Source organism: Parambassis ranga, chromosome 13 (assembly GCF_900634625.1).
Source record: "Parambassis ranga chromosome 13, fParRan2.1, whole genome shotgun sequence".
NCBI lineage: Eukaryota > Metazoa > Chordata > Actinopteri > Ambassidae > Parambassis > Parambassis ranga.
This window is the reverse complement of record NC_041033.1, coordinates 14913497-14936714: the sequence shown is the minus strand read 5'-3', so window position 1 is coordinate 14936714 and position 23218 is coordinate 14913497.

The following is a 23218-nucleotide window of genomic DNA, read 5'->3' as shown; positions in this document are numbered from 1 at the left end:
CAGTATATCAGTAATTGAGCGGTTAGAGGGAGGGGAATTGGCTGACTCACGAGGGAGGACATGACACACAAAGGGAACACAAGCAGACTCGCTATCACAGTAATGAAACATGGGAGGTAAGAAATGAGAGAAAATGTGTGTTTTATTTCACAGCACTCCGAGAGTCCTCTGCCTATAAATATATTACGTATGTAAATGCAAAGAGAACCACAAAGGCCCTTTCTATGCATCACCACAATTCACTACAGGAACTAACATAGCACCTGCATGTGAGGCCTTATGTGTGCAGGCTTGTCAGGATCCAACACTTTCTTACAGAAAGCAGGTTGAAAATAAAACCCACATCCCTCTGTTCACAAAAAAAAACAGGCTTTGACTATCTGTGCCCATTTCTTGGCTTTTAATTGACTTGCTGCCACCGCTGTGTGGCTTTAATTAAAACCATGCAATTCGAAAATTGAAAAGGAGATGAAGAAAGTGGGTGAGCTGGGAAGAGAGACGGCACACAGGGGGACATGATAATTAAGAGCCGAAACACCACAAAATGCCACAACACTTGCACCTCGTGCGACTCTGCTTTCCCGTCTCCTCCTCTGAGTCCCACTCTCCCCGCTCAATCACAAAGCTAATATCACCTCTTTCGCCGTAAAACCCTTTCTTATTCCAGCTCTTTTATTTTGTCTATTTATTTAGCTTAAAATCCCCCCAGAGCGGTGGTGTGCTCCAATTCTCCAAACCAGCCAGCCTGCATACTAAACTGAGAGGACTGGAGCAGCCCAAGGCCACATCACCACCTGCATGGATTAGAGGCTCGCTAATCCTCTCTTGTTTGACCTCAAGTCAGATGGAATATGCAGAAAAATTACTGAAAGTCAGCATGGCATGTTTCTCTATAACAATACATCTAGGTTAAATCATTTTTTGTTGGTAGGTAGAGGAGTTGGGTGGTGGGGGTTAGTGGAGTGGTACTTTTCATGAATCATAGTTCCCCTTTACTGATTTTATAGTGGTGACTTCTGACTGTGGTGTGCTCTAACGTGCCTGTGCCTTCAAGTGATTTAAAGGGAAACTTACATTGCTGCTTTAGGTTATAATAACTAACCAAAGTCAATTCTGGGGTTGGGTAAGACAGAAAACAATTAGAGCCAAGGTTCAAAAGGCAGGAACACAAATGTCAAATATCAGTCCATTCTATTAACCTGCTTTATGCTACACAGGGTCACAGTGGGGCTATCCCAGCTGCAAATGGGCAAGAGGCAGAGCACATGCTAGGTCAACATAGAGATCAGACATCTAGCACTCACAGTCAATAAACATGCATGTCTTTACACAGAAAGCGACACTGCTAACTGCTGCACTACCAATGGTGCATGATAAATAGCCCAGTGGGAAACAAAAAAGTTTGTGATACAGAATGTTACTGCAGTTATTTTGCAGCTGCACTGTGTCTGCATCTATACCCACTAATACATTTACACCTTAACATCCACACCACTTATTAGTATCTCCAAAACATATGTTTCTATAAATGCTTTGCATTTTAGTCCAAACCTAGTTACAATCTGTACCGGCAATGCTCCTCTCGTATCACCCTTAAACACATCAGCATACCACTGTGCACAGTGTGGTTATTTCAACATGGATACAATTACAGGAACTGCTGCATGCCAGGTGGTTTATTACACAAAGCTGGGAAGGCATCCTTAGTAAATTTACTGCTATATATAACAGGTGATTGGACGATCTGTCACCAGTTACCTTCAACCAATCAAACCTGGCACGATGGATTATCATGTGATTCTTTTGCAAATCCAGTAAGAATTCAGTCCATATTTTTTTACCTGTCAACACACGCAGTTGGCTCAATATCATTCAAGTGATTTGCTTCTGTGCCTAAATACGTGATGATACCTACAGTGATGTTCAGGGGTGTAGTGTACACAGTATGTTTTCCATGGAATTTGGCAACGTTGTGCGCAATTCAAACTCCAAATCCCTGTCCTGCTCGCCGTTATTGACACATTTCCCATCCTCCCATTTCTGACACTCTGTGAGTTTTACCCGTCAGAGATATCTAGTAACAGAGCTGCACAAGAGGCACGTCCTGTTGGTGGTAAGCACAATACACATTAAAGTTTAGCATTTCAAATAAGTCTGACTAGCTTAAAAGTTCAAGTTTTTTTTTCCAGTGAACAAAAGTTCATTAATAAACTGGTAATATATAAAATAATACAATAAAATGATGATTATAAAAGCCACATTATATTAAACTTTTTTCTGTTCAAAATGGCACTTTTGTTCAGATCAATGTCGACAATTAACACACGCAATCAATTGGAGAGCCCTGAGAAACAGAGACATCGTCCATTGAGCATGAAGCAGCCGGAGAGCTTTTCTCTCCTGGAGGGGTTCAAATTCCAGTCAAAAGGCTAACAACACACACAGCACTCCCCTTACACACACACAATTAATCAGTCCTCAGGCTGATGTGACAGAAAGAGAACTCCTCTTCACAGCAGCATTTTAATAAATGTATATATTTAATTACTATAACAAGCAGATCAACAGCATCTATCGATCAACAGTAGCTTCTAAGTGCTATATAGCAGTGACTATGGTTAATCTGTCTATTTCTTACAGTTGTTAATTTAAAACCCACATAACCGGTACACCTATGGGTGTTCCAGTTTATGAGGGTGATAATTCTGTGATTAGGTCAAAACAGAAAATATGGTAAAATCTTCACATGTTTTTGCAACAAAATGCCACATTTGCCACATTACGCTAATGAAATAAATGATGATATTGCCGGACACCATCAGAACATGCAACTGATAAGAGTAGCAAAAAATCTGAGTAACAAGGTAGGCCCCCATGAACACAGCCGGAGAAATACACACATTCCATTTTCAAAGACTGACAAATTCAACCTCATGTTACACTTTCCTAGGGAGGACGAGGTCTAAAACGTCGTCTCATTTGTTTTTCAGAAAAGATGCAACTTATGATTCCTCAGAACAAAATCAAGCAACAAAATCACTCCACTTTCTGTTGCACTTGTGTTTAGGCATGAATTTACTTGTAAAGCCACTGTATTTATGACAAATTTATGAAAACTCAGAGATCCACGTCAAACAGGTTTGTAGCCAAACTAGTGGTGCAGACCAATCAGTACACCATGTAAAAATAATATTATACAATGTCAACTACAATTATAATAAATGATAAATAATGCACATGTATCACTACTACTACTAATAGATTAAAAATCAGACTGCTGGGTGATGCTGGCCAGACAATTTAATTATCAATTTATTAAATTAAATAAACGCTCAAAAAGTTTCTACTTTATTTTAATGCATTATTCAAATCCATCTTGTGGACCTCTGGTGAGTTTTTGGGGTTGCTCTTCTTTAGCTTGGAGCAAGAACAGAACAAAATTTAAGATCTTCTTTGTCACCCTAAATTTTGGGAGTCTTCGCCCAGATATCTACCCATTTTTAATTTAAATAAAACTCTGTTCAGATCTCCTGACAAAGTGGCTCTCTGACTTTCCTACCGCTGGGTACAAAGAGAATGAAATATGCTGATGTTGTAGTGATTTTGTCACTCACCTTGAGGCTAGTCAGTGACAGACCCTCCCAAACTCACTAAATCCCTCTCTGCTGCACTAAGAGCAAAGAAATAACACACACCAGAGCAATCGGGAAGCTCCCCCGTGCCCCAGCACGGCACTGTTTCATATGCAATGAAGGGTGTCAGTTGCAGCTGATGGGTCTGATCACTGGGCCAGCAGCAGTGTCTAATTATCATGTCGTTCTGCACACATTCAATGCCGTACTGGCAGTAATCCCACAGCCAGGACTTTGAAGCTGTGTACTGATTATGCACAACAATAAAATAGAGGTTAATAATCAAAGAGGGTTTTGTTTCTTTATCTTGGTCTCTAACAACAACATCCCAGTTGTTTCAAGGATTACAAAAGAACATCAACAAACATACCAGAGATAAACAAATCAAACGACCTCCTGTGTATCAGTTAAGCCTCATTTTCTAAATATTACTTCCTGTAGGAAGTTTCTCATCTTCTCTGCTGCCGTTCCTAGATTACATGCTGCCACATTTTGTCACTCATACACAAGAAGACTCCACAACTGTGTCCCCTCTCATTCACATGTTCCCACTCAGTGGGAGCTGCTGCGGGGGGCAGGGGGGGGGCAATCTGGGGTTGAGTTCAACCTTGTCTCACTCCTTTTCTCTGTGCTCCAGCCCCGCGGCACACAGATAAACACACACCCACACTGACACACAGCACGTGCACATTACAATAACACAAACATGAACTTAAAAACACATATTTATACATGTGACGCTCATCGCCCTTTTTCTCTGTGAGACACAGGCACCAGTGTATATGGGTGTATCTGTGTGCCCATATGGCATCCAAGTAGGTTAGTACCACCCACGCAAGTACCAGACCCCAGCTGTGTTTACAGAAAACAAACCCTGCTGATGAACTCACACTGTGGCCAAATGCCAGACTTTAGATTATACTAATACTACACCACCAAACTCATACAAACATGTACAATCTTTACAATCGTGGTACATATGCAAGCAATGTATCCTGACTAATATATCGGAATCGTGATTCAAGACTCACTACATTTATAGCTTACGTTACAATGTGTTACATCTATACATGATGTGTGATATGGTATCAAAAGGTAGACAAGGTTAACTCTATCAAACAGTCTCAACGGGCTGTGCATAATTCTTTTTGTAATGCTCAATATCTACAAAAGCAAAGATTTGAAGCCATTAAATACTCACTTCACAGAAGCAAAAGGTCTGAATTTGAACCTGGGCCGGAGGTCTTACTGGATGTAGCTGCATGCTCTTCTGTGTCTAAAATGACAAGCAAAAAGATGTAGATGTGAGAGTGTTAAAGGAGATTTTATTCTGAAATATTTTTTGTCACCTTAACTTCTTTTCACACACCCGATAGCAACCGATTAAGTAAAACAGTTTCACATCAAAACGACAACTATTAATCATCAAGTGACAAGACTCACTCAAAACATCACCCTTTTGGACCCTAACAAAACGGATTGCCCATCACTCTTTTGTGAAGTATAGGACATCTGCCTACACTTCCCACTGACACACCAACTAGGTGCACCTGCAGGAGGATCAGGTGGAGGAGACAGAGCTCCAGCAACTGATGGGACTGCTCCAGGCTTAGGCTTTGAATTCTGGCCTATGAATCAGGAAATCATAAAATGATAGATTATCAATAAACAGAGATCAATACTTTCCTTGAACAGGTCTAGCATATCAGTGGTATTCAGACTAAAGAAAAGCAGGTAGTTGTCCTTGGTGATGTGAGGTTGCTAACTACCTATAGGGAGCAGAGGCTGCTCCATAAACACAACACACAAGATGTGCTGAACATTCATAATAAACATTCAGTGCTAACTGGCTGTCTAGCATTCAAATTCAAAGTGTTTATTGTCATCTGCACAGTAAAGAAACATGGCTATCCTTGGTTATTTTAGCTTTACATGAGTTCATGAATAATAGAAACTGACAGGCAGCTAGCAGTCTATGCAGGAAAACCGAACAAAATAATGAGGATTCAGGTGTAGCATGGCTAACATGGGTGACGTTAGCATTGCCTGACTGCTGCAGCTAGCTAATTAGCCTGCAACACCGCATGTAGTATTAAACAATGTGTTCATATTTTAACCTTTTCACTTGAAAAATCAGTGAAAATATGGTGACGTTACGTGTTTTCTTACCGGTGAGTGAGCCGTGACGCAGGTGGCTGTGCTCCACACGCACGCAGCGCGACACCCAACGCTCGTCTTCAGTGAACAGGTAATGCGCGTCCGTGTGATTGGAGGCGTGGCTTCAGGTGAGGCTTCTTCTCTTGGAGCCTGTGAGGCGTTTGTGTTTTTAAAATCTTACTGGGTTTTCAAGATCTTCTGCCCCACCTTTTAAGTGTCAGCACACAAGAGGAGGTGGATCCATATACAGACTCAAAAAGCAAAAATAACTACCAAGAGTTAAAGCTGAAAAAATCCAAACACACAAAATTCCAAAAACAGACAGTCAAAGGATCCTAGAAAAAAGCGCACATAACCTGACATAACCTGTGCTCTGAATGCAAGCTGTAGAGGAGCCCTCTGACCCCCCTAGAGGAAGACTTTGGTCAGTGTCCTGCTGAAGAACGATTCATTGGAATGTCAAATAAGGAACAAAAACTACTTAATTGGAAAACAATGATGGATGCTGTTGGTAGGAAGAGAAGTTGTGTGAAATATATGTGTTGTGTCTTTGTTACCCTTATTTAAACTGTGCTGTAGGAAGAAGAAGAAGAAGAAGGATCTATCATCACAACAATAACCAACACATTTGTACAAAAACAAAAACATGACAAAGTACTTTCTGTGATCCACTGCATTGCTCTAAGTATTTATTTGTTTCTCCCTGACAGCACTTCAATACTGTTGTATCACACTCACAGTGAGTGAGGGAAGGCAAATGATGGTAAAAGCAGGAAAGACGTCACTTTGTCTCAGGCACCGCTGCCTCTCACATAAGGGGACAGATCTGCATTGATTTTGTGGCATGTGAATAAGACTCGGCTTTAATTGGATATGTGCATTTGCAGTCCTCAGAGCTAATTGCACAATGCCATGGCAGCTCGAGATGAGCTGCTGGGACTGATGCTTGACACTTTCTGTTCGGGTTTTACAGCCTCTGAATGCTGCACCTTTGTACAGAATAATCAGCCCAGGTCGCTGGCAGAGGATGCGTCAGGCTTTATCACCGATGTGTCTCTGGTGTGAAATCACTGGAACACCAACGTCATCCTGGGAAGCAAGAAGTGTTTTGGTCAATAGCTGGTCAATAGCTGATGTGTAAAGTCAGAAAAAACATCCTGTTAGTGAAAGCGGGCAGCTGCAGGTGATTGTGAGTCACCAAATGTGGCAGTATTGATCTTTATGGGGAGCTTTGTGTCCACAGAGCAGAAAATACATCAATGTTGAGTATCATCAAATGAGTGATTCTTAACCCTTTATTTTCCAATAAGAACCTTTCAATTCTAGGAGCTTATTTCATTTCCTTGGTAGTCACTTAACCTTCTGTACCAGGAAAAAACAAAACAGACAAAAAAATAAAAACAATACATGATAGACGAGGATGAAGTGTAGCTCCTCACATGTCACATCTGACTGTGTTCATGCTTGTAAACCTCTGTGAAATTTTCAAATCTAAGTCTCCTTCATCAGAGCTCTCTTCCTTGCTCATTCCAAAACCCCAATGACCTCGCCCATCATGTGTCTCTTGGCTTTGGGCGATCACAGCTGGCTGGAGCATATGCACGACTATCATGTGAAGAGGGTTTTCTCTGAAGAGGACTCCTGTAGATTTCTATCAGACCACAGGAGTTCACCATCACTATCTGGGTAGACAATGTGAATACACACATCACAGGGAAAAACAATAAACTTAAGAAAATTGACTGTACGTTTGATTAATTTAAAGGTCGTATGAAAAGAAAGTAATTATAAGGTGTTTTTTTCCCACATGTACAAACATGTACAGGCAAACAGTGAGGGAAGTCTTAGTGACAGGTGTAATAAATTGAAAGGCAAATGGGAAGATAAACAGGGCACAAAGAAAATGAAAAATTGTTGTTTTTTTCTATTCATTTTGATATAATGGCGAGGAACGGTCCGCTGTAATAATGTCTGTGGAGTGCGCTATAAAAATGTAAAAATGTACCCAGCAGAGTCCTTTGCCGTCTCCCTGGGGGTCTGAGCTGAAAAAAAATCAAGCTCCCACATCACATCCCCACAGCACTGACAGCAAACGGTGAAGCGGCGTTTGTGAGTGCCACTGTGTCGCTGGGGACCAGTGGTACCGCTACTCATGTCAGCATGCCGTTCTCTCCTCACAACTAAAAATAAGATGTTAAATCCTTTGGAAAAAAAATGTAAAAAAATGCCTCCCATCTCACTTAGTTTCAAGTTGTTTCAACAGGGAGACTCTGAGAGATTCCATCTATTCCATCAGCTTTGTTGCAACTCTTCACTACCACACAAACACCAGGGAGGCAACTGTCAGGATCTAAAAAAGCTGTGTTACACAGTGAAATTATTACCTCTGTAGGGCTGCACATCAGTCAGCGGAGAAGGTGGTGTGCTGGAGATACATCTTTTCATGAAGATAGATTTCTGATCAAAGAATAGAAAATATTTCAGGAGGCTGTGGTGCTTTGTGAAACCGGAAAGAACCCTGAGAACCCTGAGAACACAGGCGGGAAAAAACAGTTTCTGCTCTTGAAACTCTTTCAGGTCCACTGTAGGGGTTCTGTGGTAGGAGATAAAGTTGATTTCAAACAAGCCACACTTTAAGGGCTGCCTGGCTTCAAAGTGTTAAGTAGAATCCCAGCCTTTGCACTTCACACTTCACAGTGTGCAAGAACCGAGCAAAACTGAAAACCTCTGCTTCTTGTCCGTCCTTCTTCTCATGTGTCCTCTGTAGCCCCATCACAGTCAATTAAATTCAAGCTTGTCAGATCAAACAGACTTACTCTACCTCCCCCCACTTAGATTTTCACAACACACACACAAATAACAACCCCCCAAAAGGGCAAAAGGAAGAGAGGTGATGCCTTTAATTCACAGTGAGGCGAAGGAATCTGACATTTACGGACAAGCGTCTGTGCGGCGCAGACATGCTGTGACGCACACAGACACTGTCCACTCACTTAACAACATGCTCCAAGAAAGTATTTGATCTGCTTTAATGTACCCTGGACATGACTCAGCCTATATTGTGCAGCACCCACACAACTGTAGGCACAAACAATCCTAAGGAAGGATGTGCTGATACTGTCAACATCAATGGGCCATTTTATAAGGAGACTTCTTCACTTCCGACAGTCTGTACTCACATGGAAAAGTGGTTGAATTTGGCCTGTGGTCAAGCGCCCTGCAACACACCTAAGAAAGTGGTGGAGACACTTGTTGTCATTGAGATCATTGTGACCTCACCCTATAAGCCGAACACTCATCCCAAAGTGGTAATCTCAGCATTGAATAGAATAACACAGGATCTCTGTAAATGGGCTCATTTCATGCAGCCTGTCGCATCTAATCTGCTCTTACTTATTTTCCGGGTGTAAATGACTGACGAGTATCATGTCCCGCCCTCGCTATTTACTGACCATTTGGGAACCACTCAGCAGCAGGCTGGACCCAGGTAAATGATTGACAGGTGATGCTTCATGGCCCTGTCATTTACCTGTCATTTGGGATGATTTCATTCAGCCCAACACCGAGGAAGAAGAAGAAAAGAAGACAAAAAAACAGCGGGCACTAACAAGAATGAGATGGATCATCTTCTTAATAATCCGTTTTCTTTAATGTCCTATGAGGAAAGTTACGTTTTCCACAAAGTAAAATGAGACAGGACAGACTAAACACTCTGGCTGAGCACTCTATCGAGCGGGAGTTCATCAGAACACCAGACTTTAATGACTTGCTCATTAACATCTTTGCCTCCCAGAATCGCCGCCTCAGTGAGCTTCTGTTCAAATAAGGTAGGCCCCAGCTTATAAACTGTTAAAAGGACAGCGGCCATGCTGTCTGGCCTCTACATCATGCCAGGTGTGCTGTTGTTCATTGTTTTATTAAGGGTGCAGACATCAGATCCATCATCATGCATGTCATCCAGTCATTCCACCAGTGAAAAGTTGTCAAACGGGGTGTGTGCGCAAGCGGGTTGGCGCATGTCTGACCCCCCAAACATTTTCACCACCAGCCGCCACTGATACTGACTCCCTATAGCATTATATGAAATACCAAATATCATATAATTTTGTCTCTTGTTTTGTGTACACCCACAGGAATTATCCATTTTTTGTGTGTCTTCACTTACATAATGTGAAAATCCATGTTAGGAGGTAGGAGGGAGGATGGATGGTTCCATCCTAAAGCAGACCCAGCCACCCAGGAGTCCTGGATTTTTTTTGTACCCCCCTGTGGCAACATTGCTTTATTTTTGTGAAGTGCTTCATGACCTTTGTGAATGTCACTTCCATCTAATGTCCCACTCAGTGTTGGAGTTAGGCAACACAACAGACTATGGTTAGGTGTTAAAAACAGGGCACGATTGTAAGACAGCTCATGTCAATGTGCACCAAACACTTCCATTCAGCATTATGTGACTATTCAGGGTTATGGGTTGAGACTGGGGAGGGATATCTGTGTCTCCTGGGTGCAGGTTTTGAAGTTTGGAGCCTGCTTTTTAACAGCAGTTTGCAGTCACGACTTCCCAGATGGTTCTCTGGCACATTTGGTGAGAAAAGCATGAGGCAGTTAAAGCCCATGCAATTCAACATCATCATCAGCACACCCACTCACTCATGCTGAATTCTCCAGGCAATTAACTGCTCTATTCACACATGGGCATAATCAGACATTACATGGATTTTTTTTGTAAAGTGCTAGAAGGATAATGTGTGTTTAAAGGTTGCAGCAAATGTGTGAAAAAATTAAAGTTGATCACAATCTTGTCTGATTTGTTGCTGCTCCTGTGCACATGGGGAATGTGTCCTTGAGCAGGAATCTTACCTAACGTTTCTTTCAAAGGCTAAGCAGGAAACTGGTATAGCAGCTTTGCTGTTATTTGTGTATGAATGGTACAATTGTTCAGCCAACCAGTTCAGCCAAAGAACACATAATACACTAGTATCTACAGTTTATTCTCTGTGTCCCGAGGACAGGTCAACCTGTTTTTGCATCAGAAACTGTCAAGGAGAGCGATTCCAGAGGAATATAATGACAGCAGTGTTGAAATAAAACTCTTTTAAATATTCTTAATTGTTGTACATAATGATCCATCTGTTATCCTGACAAGGCCAGAAGATGAGATCAGTGGACAGTGAGACATTTAATAAAAGCATTATTGCCTAAACTGTTTTTTTTTCCTAAAACAAAAACATTTGATATCTGCTGTGAATCTGTTCCTACAACAGCTCATTTTTTTCTCCTTCTCTTTATTAAATTAGCAAATTAAATGTCACGGCAGGTAGCACGTAAACAAAGACACCACAGCTTTAAAAAAAATGTGAAGTATTGAATGAACAAGCAAAATTAATACTGCTTTAATAAGCCAGAGCGCAGCTTCATAACATGCAAAATGAAAGTGTGTTTTTGATTAATGACCACCTTCTCTTTTAGATCAAATAAAGTGATTTTCCTCACATCACCATTGATCAAGCTAAAATGGTCACACACATACATACAATACACAAACAAGCCTCTATAAGCGTAGCTGCATTACAGCGTCTGTCTGTATCCTCTCTACAGCACCATAGGTCAATGCACACAAAAGACCAACAAATAAAAAACCTGAGGGAAACTTTTAGAGGCACTCTCAGCCCACTTGACAGAGATCAGGTCAAATGTCTTTCTGCATCCGCATGTGTCACCGGGACAAACATTCAACATGACAGAGGCCTCCAACCCAGAGGTGAGAGGTTTTCTCTCTGCCACTCATTATACCAAATGTTCCCTATTTAAGATGTTATGGGGTCAGAAGGGCAGGATATGTGCTAACCATGGTGCTAATTTTAATCAGATATCAACACTTTAAATGATGCGACAAGACCTAATTAAAAATAAATAAATAAAGAAAACTAAATCAGAGGGCCGAACATCTTGAAGTTGTAATAATAGGCAGCATCTTATTTAATATTCCTCTCTCAGCCGAGGCAGTGGTGGTATGTAAACAGTGAGAGAAGGGCTCTTTTTATTCCCATCGTACAAAAGTAAGAGTCCTCAGTCCTCCTCATGGGCCTTTAAGAGGTACCATCCGCTTTTACACTAACTTCAGAGGTGCCTACCCCTCCTCTACCTATTTCATGGACTCTTGACATCAGAGGGATTAACATTTTCTCCCTCAGCAAATGAAAAATAAACAAACTCTGCTCAGTTTCTTGTGACTGAAAACAAAGGATCTGATTTTTCTTGTGCAAACTTTTTTTTTTTAAGCCTCAACAATCCAGCTGATTTATTTGTTTTGCTTGTTGACGAGTGGTTAGTTTGGGCTTGTAGTGAATGTGACTGCAGCTGAATGTGACAGAAGTTGTTTAGTTTTTGTTTAATTCCTTTAAAAACTTTGGCTTCAGAACTGGCAACATGGTTACTTAGGTTTGTTTACAAAAGAAGTAGAATTAAATCCGGAATGCTGGAATGCAGCAAAATGTACAGATGTAAGAAGTATTTGAACAGTTGCACATATTTTTTTGTGTTTCTGAACATTCAACAGGAAATAAAGTGATGTATGCCACATTAGATGGGAAATACATCTTTTTTTTTTAAATCACATAATTCCTAAAAATTTGTAATTGTACAGATTCATTCGAAAAAAAGAAAAAAAACAACATCATCTAGTGGAAAATCCTTCACACTCAACAGCTGCCTGAAGCCATAGATAAATAGACATCAGCAGTTGCTTCTTATCTCCCATGCTGCAGAGTGGTGATGCAGTTGTTTAGTCAGCCATGTTTTTTTTACCCTTAATTTACTCAGAATTCATGCATCAGACCTCCTCATGCAGCTTTGCTTCAAAGTCAGATGTTATTTCCGTGTACAGTTGGTGCCTTTGCAGCTGCTGGTCACTGTTCTTTACATACTGGTCATTTTTAATGCATACATTCATATCACTTATTACTACAGATAATGTAGTATTGGATCATAAACAGTTCCTTTTTTATCTTCTCTTTCCTTTTGCCATCATTTTGATACAGGTTGATTTGTGTTGCATCACCTGGCAGTCCTTTTTTTTCTATGGGTTACTACATAGTTGCATCTTGTTTCCAGTTTTATTCATTTCCCTCTGAATTGATCCAACCTTAATATCTAACTGCTTGGATATAAAAATGTATCCTCATCACTGGCTTCACTTGTACGGTCACTATTTCTCAGTCTCATCTGATTCACCTGATTCATCTGATTTGTGTGCTCTGCTCCACAATCACCAAAACACATAAACTAACAGGTTAGTGTACAGTTATATTTTTTATGAGTAGAATTTTCTTGAATTTTAAGCAAAAAAGACAAAAAACAAGATAGTAAAGGAGGGAAGACAAGTGATAAGGTCGAAGAGCAACAAACAAATAATAATAAAAGCAATTGATTAATTGATTATGCCACAAGGAGACAAGGGGGCGCCGAAGGGGACTTCCACTAGGAAATGATAAGTTTATGTTCCAACATTAAAGCGCTCAGGACCCACTCAGCAGCGTGTGAGGAGAGGTTGTCAAGAGGTGATGGGTCGCCCAGGATAAACAGCATCTGACAGAGGGCAACGTTGTACTTTAAAATCTGTGTGACATACACATGTATTTTCCCTCAAAAGCCCTGGATTTTAGGGCAGCTCCAAAGCATGTGGTGGAGTGTTTTTAGGATTAGAGGCCCCTTATCAGAGCTCTTAGCTTTTACCACTGTGCAGTTATATTTGATCCTGTTATATATTAAACTTCAAGTTAAAACTGACACATTAGAGTTCCACAGTAAACATGCTGAAACACACGTCTAAGTCCAAGTAAAGCTGACTCTAACACACGTGCCACTACAGAATGTCACAAAGTAATCAATGGCCACAGTAATTGAAGGGCAGCTTTAGCTGTGTTTTCCTAACCCTGTGCATAAATGACTTTAGCTAATGAAGGAGCATTTACAGGAACAATACAGAGGCAGGCAACTAAGTCCAGGCGCCCCGCGGCTGCCAATAAACACAGCCTGCTGCTCAGTTGCCCATTGATCAGGGGAGCTGGTCAGGGTCACTGTGTGCAAGCACCTCATAACTACAGGTGGCCTTTTATTTGGACTTTTCTGGCAATCAAAGAGAAAGCAGCTTTGGCAGTGGAAAATGATTAAAGAGCTTTTTAGTGGTGTCAAGTTAAATTAAAGTAGCTCTGATTACAGGAACACATCAACAAATACGCACGCGTGATGGTGTTATCAGGTAAACTAAATGTCCTAAAAACTTTTGTTTTGAAATGAAAAAGGTAATCAATACCACGACATGTGCTGAGCTGTTTTTTAAAGTCTCTGTCTGGTCTCGTTCTGCCCTCATCATTCAGTTCTGAAAGGCCTCTGCACACTCACACACACTTGGCAGGGACATCTCTCTATTGAAACCTAATGACCCATTATACATCCTAACCCAATCACTTCACTCCTACTTATCCCATAGTCCAGTGAAAAGCCATTTCAAGTCATAATCAATTTTTGCCAAATCAATAACTTGAAAAAGAGCAAAGCAGAGGCTGTTCTCTGACTGAGCTGTCATACAGACAGGTTGCTCTATCTGGCTGTATTTTCTGCTGCCTGATGGTATCTAGTCAGCTCGTACACCCAGGCACAAGCACAACATGTACAATTATGTCAACCTTTCAACACCAAAATCCCCTTTAACAATTAACATTATCACCTACATATCACCTTCAATGCTGCTTGCTTTTTATTAACTCTCTCTTCACGGCTCCACTGAATGTAATATACACTCTTTTCTAAAATCAACATTCCTTGAAAAGCCAGTGGAAAAAAAGGTGATTAAAAATGATTTAATCACATCTACACATGTTGACATTTGTTATTACGGCTGCAAATACCGTGGCAAATGCAAAATATATTTGCATTTCTCTCTCATTCAGCAGCGTAGCTTTCCAGCTGGAGGTTGAGCTTCTTGTTTCATTCGTTCCTGATAGTGAAACTGACAGGCGGGAAAAACAGCTGCTGTTAATTGAAACTCTGTCAAACAGTTTTATGTTTGCAGTGAGGGTGTTTATCATATTTACCACAGAGGTATTTCATAGATAATGGAGGCTTTAGCCAGAGAGATAATAGAGGATGTGTTTTAGCTTTTCTATATGAAGCTTCATGGATGATAAAGAACTTATCTAATAGTGTCATAACACCCTGAAACAAGTAGCAGCCTCAGGCTTTAAGCAAACATCGAAGTCCCAAAAACTGCAGTTCCCTGAACGGCCACTTGAGGCTGATTTCAAAGGTGAGTAGATCCCTACAAGCATCCATGATAAATTGTGTTTTTTTGCCGGTTGTGATGTTAAATCAGCAAGATTTCAGTCTCACAGACACAGCTCTAAAATAGAACTGGTGCGTATCTCTCGCGGAGCAGCACGTAGCTGCGCTTCTGGGACGCGCTGCTACGCGTATACTCGTATTGTGCATTTCACAGCGGCTGTTGCACAGCTTTCGTTACGCTTCTGGTGTAAATCCGGGATCAGAACCTGGACAGGAAAACATCATCACAAACCATAAAAGCTATCTTCATGTTGTGCTTAACCTCAACATTGCTGCCATGTTGAGGTTAGGGGTGTGGTTATGGGGTTAGCACTGTCACCTCACAGCAAGAAGGTTCCTGGTTCACATCTGGTTGGGTCCTGTCTGTGTGAAGGTCCCTGTGCCTGCATTGGTTTGGTACTCTGGCCTGGTACTCCCACATACCAAAGACGTGCATGTTATGTTAATTATGGATACTGAATTGGCCGTAGGCATTTGTCTGTCTCTTTTTGTTAGCCCTGCAATAGACTGGCGACCTCTCCAGGGCGTACCCCGGTTTTCGCCCATTGACAGCTGCAATAGGCTCCAGCCTCCATCCCTACATACACACAAACCTACTGGCTCTGTCACTGCCTCGTGAAATGATACAGCAGCAGATCATTTTAATGTGAAGCATCAGCATGGTTGAAACAATTTGTTGCCCATTCATATGATTAGCACTGCTTGACTGAACCTGCAAATAAAATTAGTGACCACATGCTGTCAAATCTACACAGCCCTCTATCTCTCTCTTTTTTTTTTTTTTTTTTTTGCTGCATCTTCCAGAAGAGCCCGTCGAGTGTTTACGTGGCAGAAAGAGAAAAAAATGACGTCCCAACAGGCTCAAAAAAACCATCATTAAGGATTAGACAGGCTGGCAGAAATGTCGATATTTGTAAGGGCGTTTTGACATGGCATGTGGGGTTAGGAGCAATATCATCCCCAAAAGACACCTCTTCAGTGACAGCTTATTATCTGTGAAAGATGCAACGAGTTGTTTGTCAAATTGAATCCTGGGTATTTTTATATGGACTAACAGGTCCCTTGAAACACATCTTTTAGGATATTTAGGCCCTTAAAAATGTTCAGAAAGTGGTCCAGTCCTGTTTAAACCCTTCTTTGTTACATGAGAATAACTCATGGTCACTGTTGTGGTGTCTTTCAATAAATAAAATGTGCTCATAGAGAGCTGGGATAGGCTCCACCCCCTCGTGACCCGGCACTGCTGGACAAAGCGGGTTCAGAAGATGGTTGGATGGATGGAATGTGTTCATATTTTGTCCACTTTTATGTCCATAAATAAAAGGTGAACAAAACATTCAAAGACTCTTTTTTTTGATGATTTCTTTTCATCTCTGTGTATTTGGTATGAGGTGTATAAAGGGTCAGTTACCCAAATCACACACAAACATTTAGTCCCTGTGGCGTCTAGCCATGAAGGCAGGTTTATTTTCCAGGTTTTAAGATATTCGCTGCAGAGACATGTGCTCCCCCAGAATAATGGGGGTGAATGAAATTCTGTTTGTGGTGCTGAAAATACTGATAATGAAATCCAAACTCAGCAGCGATGCGTCTGTTCCAAACAAAACCCGCCTGGGTTACTGTGGTTAATCTACTGACCTCGCTGTGAACTGTGTTTTTTTCTGAAAAACATAGTGCCCATTAAACTGTTCACACTGAAAGCTGCATGTTTTTTAAACATACGCCACTCGAAATAAGACTTCATAATAATAGGGCAAAGCACATAAGCACATAAACAGCTAGAAGTAGACTTTACTTTCTACTGTAATATGATTTATCACAGGTGATAAAAATGTATCACAATAGAGTATTTTTTCAGCTGATATTTTGTCAAGTCTTAGCTTCTAAATCATTTCTGTTGTTCTGGCAGTTCCACCAAACATATGAACTCCCAAAAACTCCCTGTTGACGCGCAAGCCTTGTCCCAACTAAGGGGCCTCATCCTTCAAAGGACCAATTTGTAGAGCGGTCGCATCACTTTGGTGCCACATTTCGAAGGCTCCTTCAAAATGTGGCCGTCAAAAGCGTCCTTCTCTTCTCTGGTAACAAAGGATGCATCATTTGGATTTACGGCCCAACATATCCCAGGATTCATTGAATGGCGGCAACAACAGCAGACTACTCAATCTGAACTCTAAGAATTGTACGGTTTGGAATGTAAATATCGACTGACGGTTACTAGGCAACAGGAGTGCCATGACAAAGGTTCGTTTGACGTACCGACCACTGTCCACTGTTGTATGATACAGCCTTTCTAAAAAAGTAAAGCAGTCTGATACATGCTAACAGGCAAAAGGAGCAGTTATCCACACAGCTGTCACGTAGCATGAAACTGGCAGTGCTTCACCATTTCATTCAACTCACACAGTTCCTACACCGCATAACATGCACAATAAAACACAAGGCCACAGGTGTCTACTTTGAACTTGCACTTTATATGAATGAATGCAGAAATTTGTACTTCATTCTCAGATTCAGCCACGACTTTTGAATTCCCTAACTCTGATTTGACTGACTTCCATAGCAACAGAAGTCTAGACCTATTGTAGTCTTCAGAGTTATACAGCCACATCAAAACCATCGACAAAGATGATTTACGTTGAACCACAGTTAACAAAACATCATTGGTTGTTTATATTTATAAATTTGCATTACATTGTTTCTTTTTTTCTTCCCATAAATCATGCAGCCTCCCTGCTTTCCTCCAATATTAGCTGCTGTGCTACACTGTTTATTCATAAGAGAAAAGACCTTACAGACCTTACAGACCCAGAGATTGAAGCGCTGCTCCTGGTGACACCAGATCCTGGGCTTATTTCTTTATCAGGATAACTCAGGGTATACAACATGGCAGGGGACAATAGCAGGCCCTGTGTCTTTATACTCAGTGTAAACCCCAGTCTTAAGGGGTTGTTGTTGATTCCAGAACTGACAGGCATGAAAGAAGGGATTTAGATGTTGACCCAAACATCTCTCTGCCTGGCTTTGAAGCCTGCGAGTAAGGCCTGGTATCCCACTGTCCCACCACCTTGCTTTCTGCAGTAAAGCTTCCAGCCCAGCTCCCAGTCAAAGACATTTCCACAGGTTCAAATGTGGCATCTTTTCCCCTTCTACTCCGCTTACTTTTCCTGTGTGGTTCAGCAGTGTAGCAGCTGATAAAACAGTCCAAACGCTGCCCAAAAACACAGACCATTAAATTCCCGCCAACGGCTACCTCACCGCAAAACAACTTCAAACACTGGTTAGGAAACATATAGGTCACTGCTTGGCCACATCAGGACTGCAATTAGGCAAAAAAAACAATGGGTGCTAGTTCAGGCTACTACTAGCTTGAGGAGACATTACCACCCACACAGCAGCATTATCTCCCCCACTACAGACATGCATGCCATCGCCTAGAGCATCTCAGAAGACACACAGTTGGCATTGGAGGGTCTTGTTTAATTATAGCTCTTCAGAGTAATGCTGCACATTACCTTAATTTTCCCTCATTAATGACTGTCATAAAGCATCCCTTGGCTTCTCCCTCTACCCATATTTTCAGATGTTGATTTTATTAGTCAAACATGAGGCGCAATGGCTGGTATGTAATGATGTGAAATGATAGCTGCAGGATATCTGCTGAATTAAAGCCATGGAGTTGGCAAGGCGGAAGCTGAAGCACCTTGACAGCAGGGTAGCGTGTCTGCGGCACAGCGTCTTCTCCTTATTTTTTTTTCTCCAGCTGATAATATGAGTCCGGGCTCAAGGAAAAGAATGGACTGAAATAAACCAGAAAAAGAGGGAAAAGTCCCTGGTGTTGCCAAGACTTACCCAATACCAGCTCTGTTTGTTGCGGTGGAGTGAAGACAGTATTGATCTCTGAAACTGACACACAAAGCCTTTGACCAAAGGGCTGACAGCCTGGTGTGTGACACAGACATGATGCTTTACTGTGCATCACCTTCAGCATCCACCCTTTATTGTGTTCTTCACCGTGGATGTTTGAGTGATAGTGGGATCTGACAGAGGTGCCTCTCTGCAGAGCTGTAATTGTTAGATGGTCTGTAGTTACACACACACACACACACAGAGTAATAAGCTCCTTTCTGTGACATTCTTTAAATGAGACAATGATGACAAGAAAAGAAGAACACATCTGAACAAAAACAATGATTTCAAGCTTTGTTTTTTCCTCTAAAGGGTTTCTCCAGCTTCAGCCTCATCTTCAAGGGGTCTGTGAGAAGATGTCAAAATATCATCTCCAGTAGGAAGTGAGTAAAGCTGCCTGTGCTGCACTCTGTCAGCTCCTGAGACAGCACAGTCGCTCTCCCCGACTTCACCCTCTTTCTCTCTCTCTTTTTTTTCATCCCATTCTAGAAAAAGGAGAAGCCTCCCCTGACAAGTAAGTAAGTAAATAAGCCAATTGCTTTTCACTTTGGTAGGAGAGAGGGGCAACTAGAAAAAGCTTTGTGCAAAAAGGAGCATAGTGCAAAATGACCCTCAGCATCCAGAGTTGGCTGGATTATTGAGCTAAAAGCTATGGCCTCCCCCTCAAGGGGTCTACCTGACCTGGCTGGGCCTAATTGACATGGAGATATAATCTGTATCTCTGGGGAGAAACAGAAGAGCAAGCAATTGTTTTTTTTTTCTAAAAAGACTTTGGCATAAATTCAAACAAACATGTATGAATGCATGAGTTCCACATGGACTCTCTCAGCACTGAGGTAATAATGTGGAGGCACTCACTGAAGAAGAGAGACATTGAGGAAACATAAGATAACAACATAAAAGGAAGAAATGCTAAGAATGGATCCACACTGAGGAATTCTCTAAATACAGAAACTGAGTGCGCGGGAGATAGATACAGAGGACGGGAGGTAGTGAGTGAGTGAGAATCCCTTTACGAGGCACGTGCACATGTACGCAAACCGAGGCAGCAGCAGAGGTCAGACCCCTTAAGCCCGAAGGGAACTCCGGCAGAGTATCTTAACAATTAAAGCAGTACTGCATGGAAAAGTGAAGAGAGAAGAGAGAGGCACAGAAACAGTCCAGTTACATAACTAAAAATATAACGCCTGTCCAAATCCTGCTCCTCTGGGACCATTGAAAGTGTCTCTGCTTAGACGCAGAGACAGGAAAGCTAAAAGCAGGCAGGGAGAGAGAGAGAGAGGGAGAGGGAGAGAGATGGGGGAAAAGGAGGACGGAGCGATGATGTACGAGAATCCAAAACTGAACTGTACAGTACTGGCATCAGAGTAAATTACTGTTTATGATGCACCCAGAGTATATTCAAGGAGACACAAATGATTCCAGAAGATGGAGAGAGAGAGAGAGAGAGAGAGAAAAATCCAACACATGCTGATTTTTTCAGTATGGTCATGGACTCTGACAGTCTCAAACCATTTCTCCTTGGACTGTCTAATCACTTGTTATCTTGACACTTCAATGAACTCAGGGATGATACCGCTCCTCAGTGTTCGCTGATGAGCAGCCCTTATTCAAAGCAATGGGTCATCCAATTAAAGAGAACCTAGACAAGGTCACCAGCACCTGTACATACAGAATGAAGTCCAGCCCATCTCAAAGCACGAGGTGTCAGTTCCTTTGTGAGATTTACAAAAGAGCAACATGAAACTTCAAAGTTATTTTGATATTGGAAACCATACTGGAATAGTAATTTAAGTGACGTGCAGAACCTTTGATGTTCCCCTTTATTTTTTTTTCTTCTCCTCTTTCCTCAATGTAATGAGTAAGTGAAAAAAATATTCTACCGCCGCCATTCAAGACGCCCCTGTGGTGCTGATTTCAGCTACAGGACAAACCCCACCATCGTCTCTCCTCATGCATATGGAAATCAAGGGAGGTAAAAACACACACACACAAATGGTGGTTAAGGGGTAACGTGCCAATAGCCCTGTGGTAAGTTGAGCAAATGGCTCAGCATGGCTAAATCTAATTGTATTTTAATTAATGTTGCTGCTTCAGATACATATGCTCAAGAGGGTTCCATTTCTAATTTTGTAGAGAAGATATATATATATATATATATATATATATATATATATATATATATATATGTGTGTGTGTAGTTATTATGCTGGGAGACTGCATACTCAACATAAACGGCCTCCTTCGAGGATCTTCAAACAGCCAGCCAAGGAAGTTAGTTAAAGCACTGAGGGACAGACAGACTTACATGGATCAATCAATAAATAAAACATGTGGTTAGACATTTACATTTATGGATGTGAAAGATATGGCTTTATAATGACTGCATAATATATGTGTTCAATAAGGGGAAAAAACATTTTATTTTGGGTTTTCTGAACTTTTCTCAGGGTTGAAATTAGGTCTGAAATAAACATGCACCCACTTAAATCAGTGTTACTGAAAATTTCAAACTGATCAGGCCCTCGGGTTCTGTGCTCGCCCAAGAAACGGAGGAAAAAGGAGGAGATATTTCCAGACCCGTGAAAAGACCCGAGTATGTATGTTACTGAACATCCACCTGGGATCATTAGAGTGAATGTCAAATGTGCTGTTTCAGTGTTGGGATTTGTTACCAACAGCAGCTCAAGATGGCAAAGTATTAATAATCATAAGCATGTTTAATGCTGTGAAAAGGGCTTCTTTAAGGACAAACTATGATCTTCTATAGTTTTAAGCTAAACCACAAGTGAAAACAAAATTGACATCTGTAGTGAGAAATGAAGCCCTTAAATAAAAAAAAAAGGTAAAAGCCTGGGGCAAAAAAATAAAAATAAATACAGAAATGAATAAATAAAAAGGTTGTTTCCTTTTGTTAGTGTTATGCAGTGTTGTACAGTGCTATTAGATGCACAAAAGATTCTTGAGATTTCAAGATAAATTAAAGCTGCAAGCAGCGATGACGGGCCTCGCAGCGCTTGCGGTCCGCGGGACCAGCAGCCGCCACCTCCCGTATCGGCCCACGAGCTCTCTCCACCCGGTACCGGCGGGAGCTGTGATCTGCAGGGCAGAAGAGTACAGCAAAACACACATGTACAAAAGACAGGTCCTCCGGCCAGTAGGTGGCGCAGTGTCTGTAGCATATCAGCATGTCAATCTGTGCAGTGTCCGATGTTCAGCATGACTGTAAAGTTTCATCCACATGTGTACAGGGGCTGATGTCATGATAGAGTAAGAGGCAGGTAGGATGAACAAATCAAGAAACACAGCAGCAGCCCACTGCGTTTTTGATAACTTTTGACCAGCCATGTCTTCAGAACCAGGTGACAAAATCTCAGGTCCGTCAGAGTATTTCCCTAGGAGGAGTTCGTTCAAATACGAGGTGTGGAACATGGATAATCAGCCTGAACACAATTCATACCGCAACAAAGCTTTGTTATCAAAAGCCAAGTGACTTGTGATTTTAAGACGCAATCTTTCTTCATCAATACCAAAATATATCATACATAAGTGAAAATTACTAAGCATTGCTCTTTAGTCACCCCATCAAATAACAATAATAGAGACATTTAACCATGTTTTGTGTGTTTCACAGTCGTTATAAACATTTAATGGAAATCACTGCCACGCAGAGAGTGTGGTGTATGTTTTGTGACACTGGTTTATTTGTCCACAGTCTCAAGGACCGAAATAAAAAAAAAAAGCACAAAACAAGTAAATCAATAAAAACACTGTGGGCGCAAAGTCAGACAAAAGTAAGCACTTTAAAATTCAACTATACAACAGTTTGGTATAAAGTGTCCTCCAGAGAGAACAAGCTGTCACATCCAGGACTCTAAAATGCCAAACTATACAGAGTGTAAGCAGTCACCTGGACTGTTTAGCGCACAGGACAAGATAAGGCAAACTGAAACTCTATAATCTCTGAGGTAGAGTTGGACTTTTAGGCGAATAGCATCAAGCAGATCTATCCTCAGACACAAGAAACAAAACTCCTTGAAATTGAATCAAACTAAAAGTGTGTTTTTCAGAATTTCTAGGCCCAGACAATGACAGGAGGCACTGCAGAGAAAATAACACAAACTCGCGACATGGCCTTCTAATCTAGTGCTTGTGAAGACAAACAGAACTTTATCTAT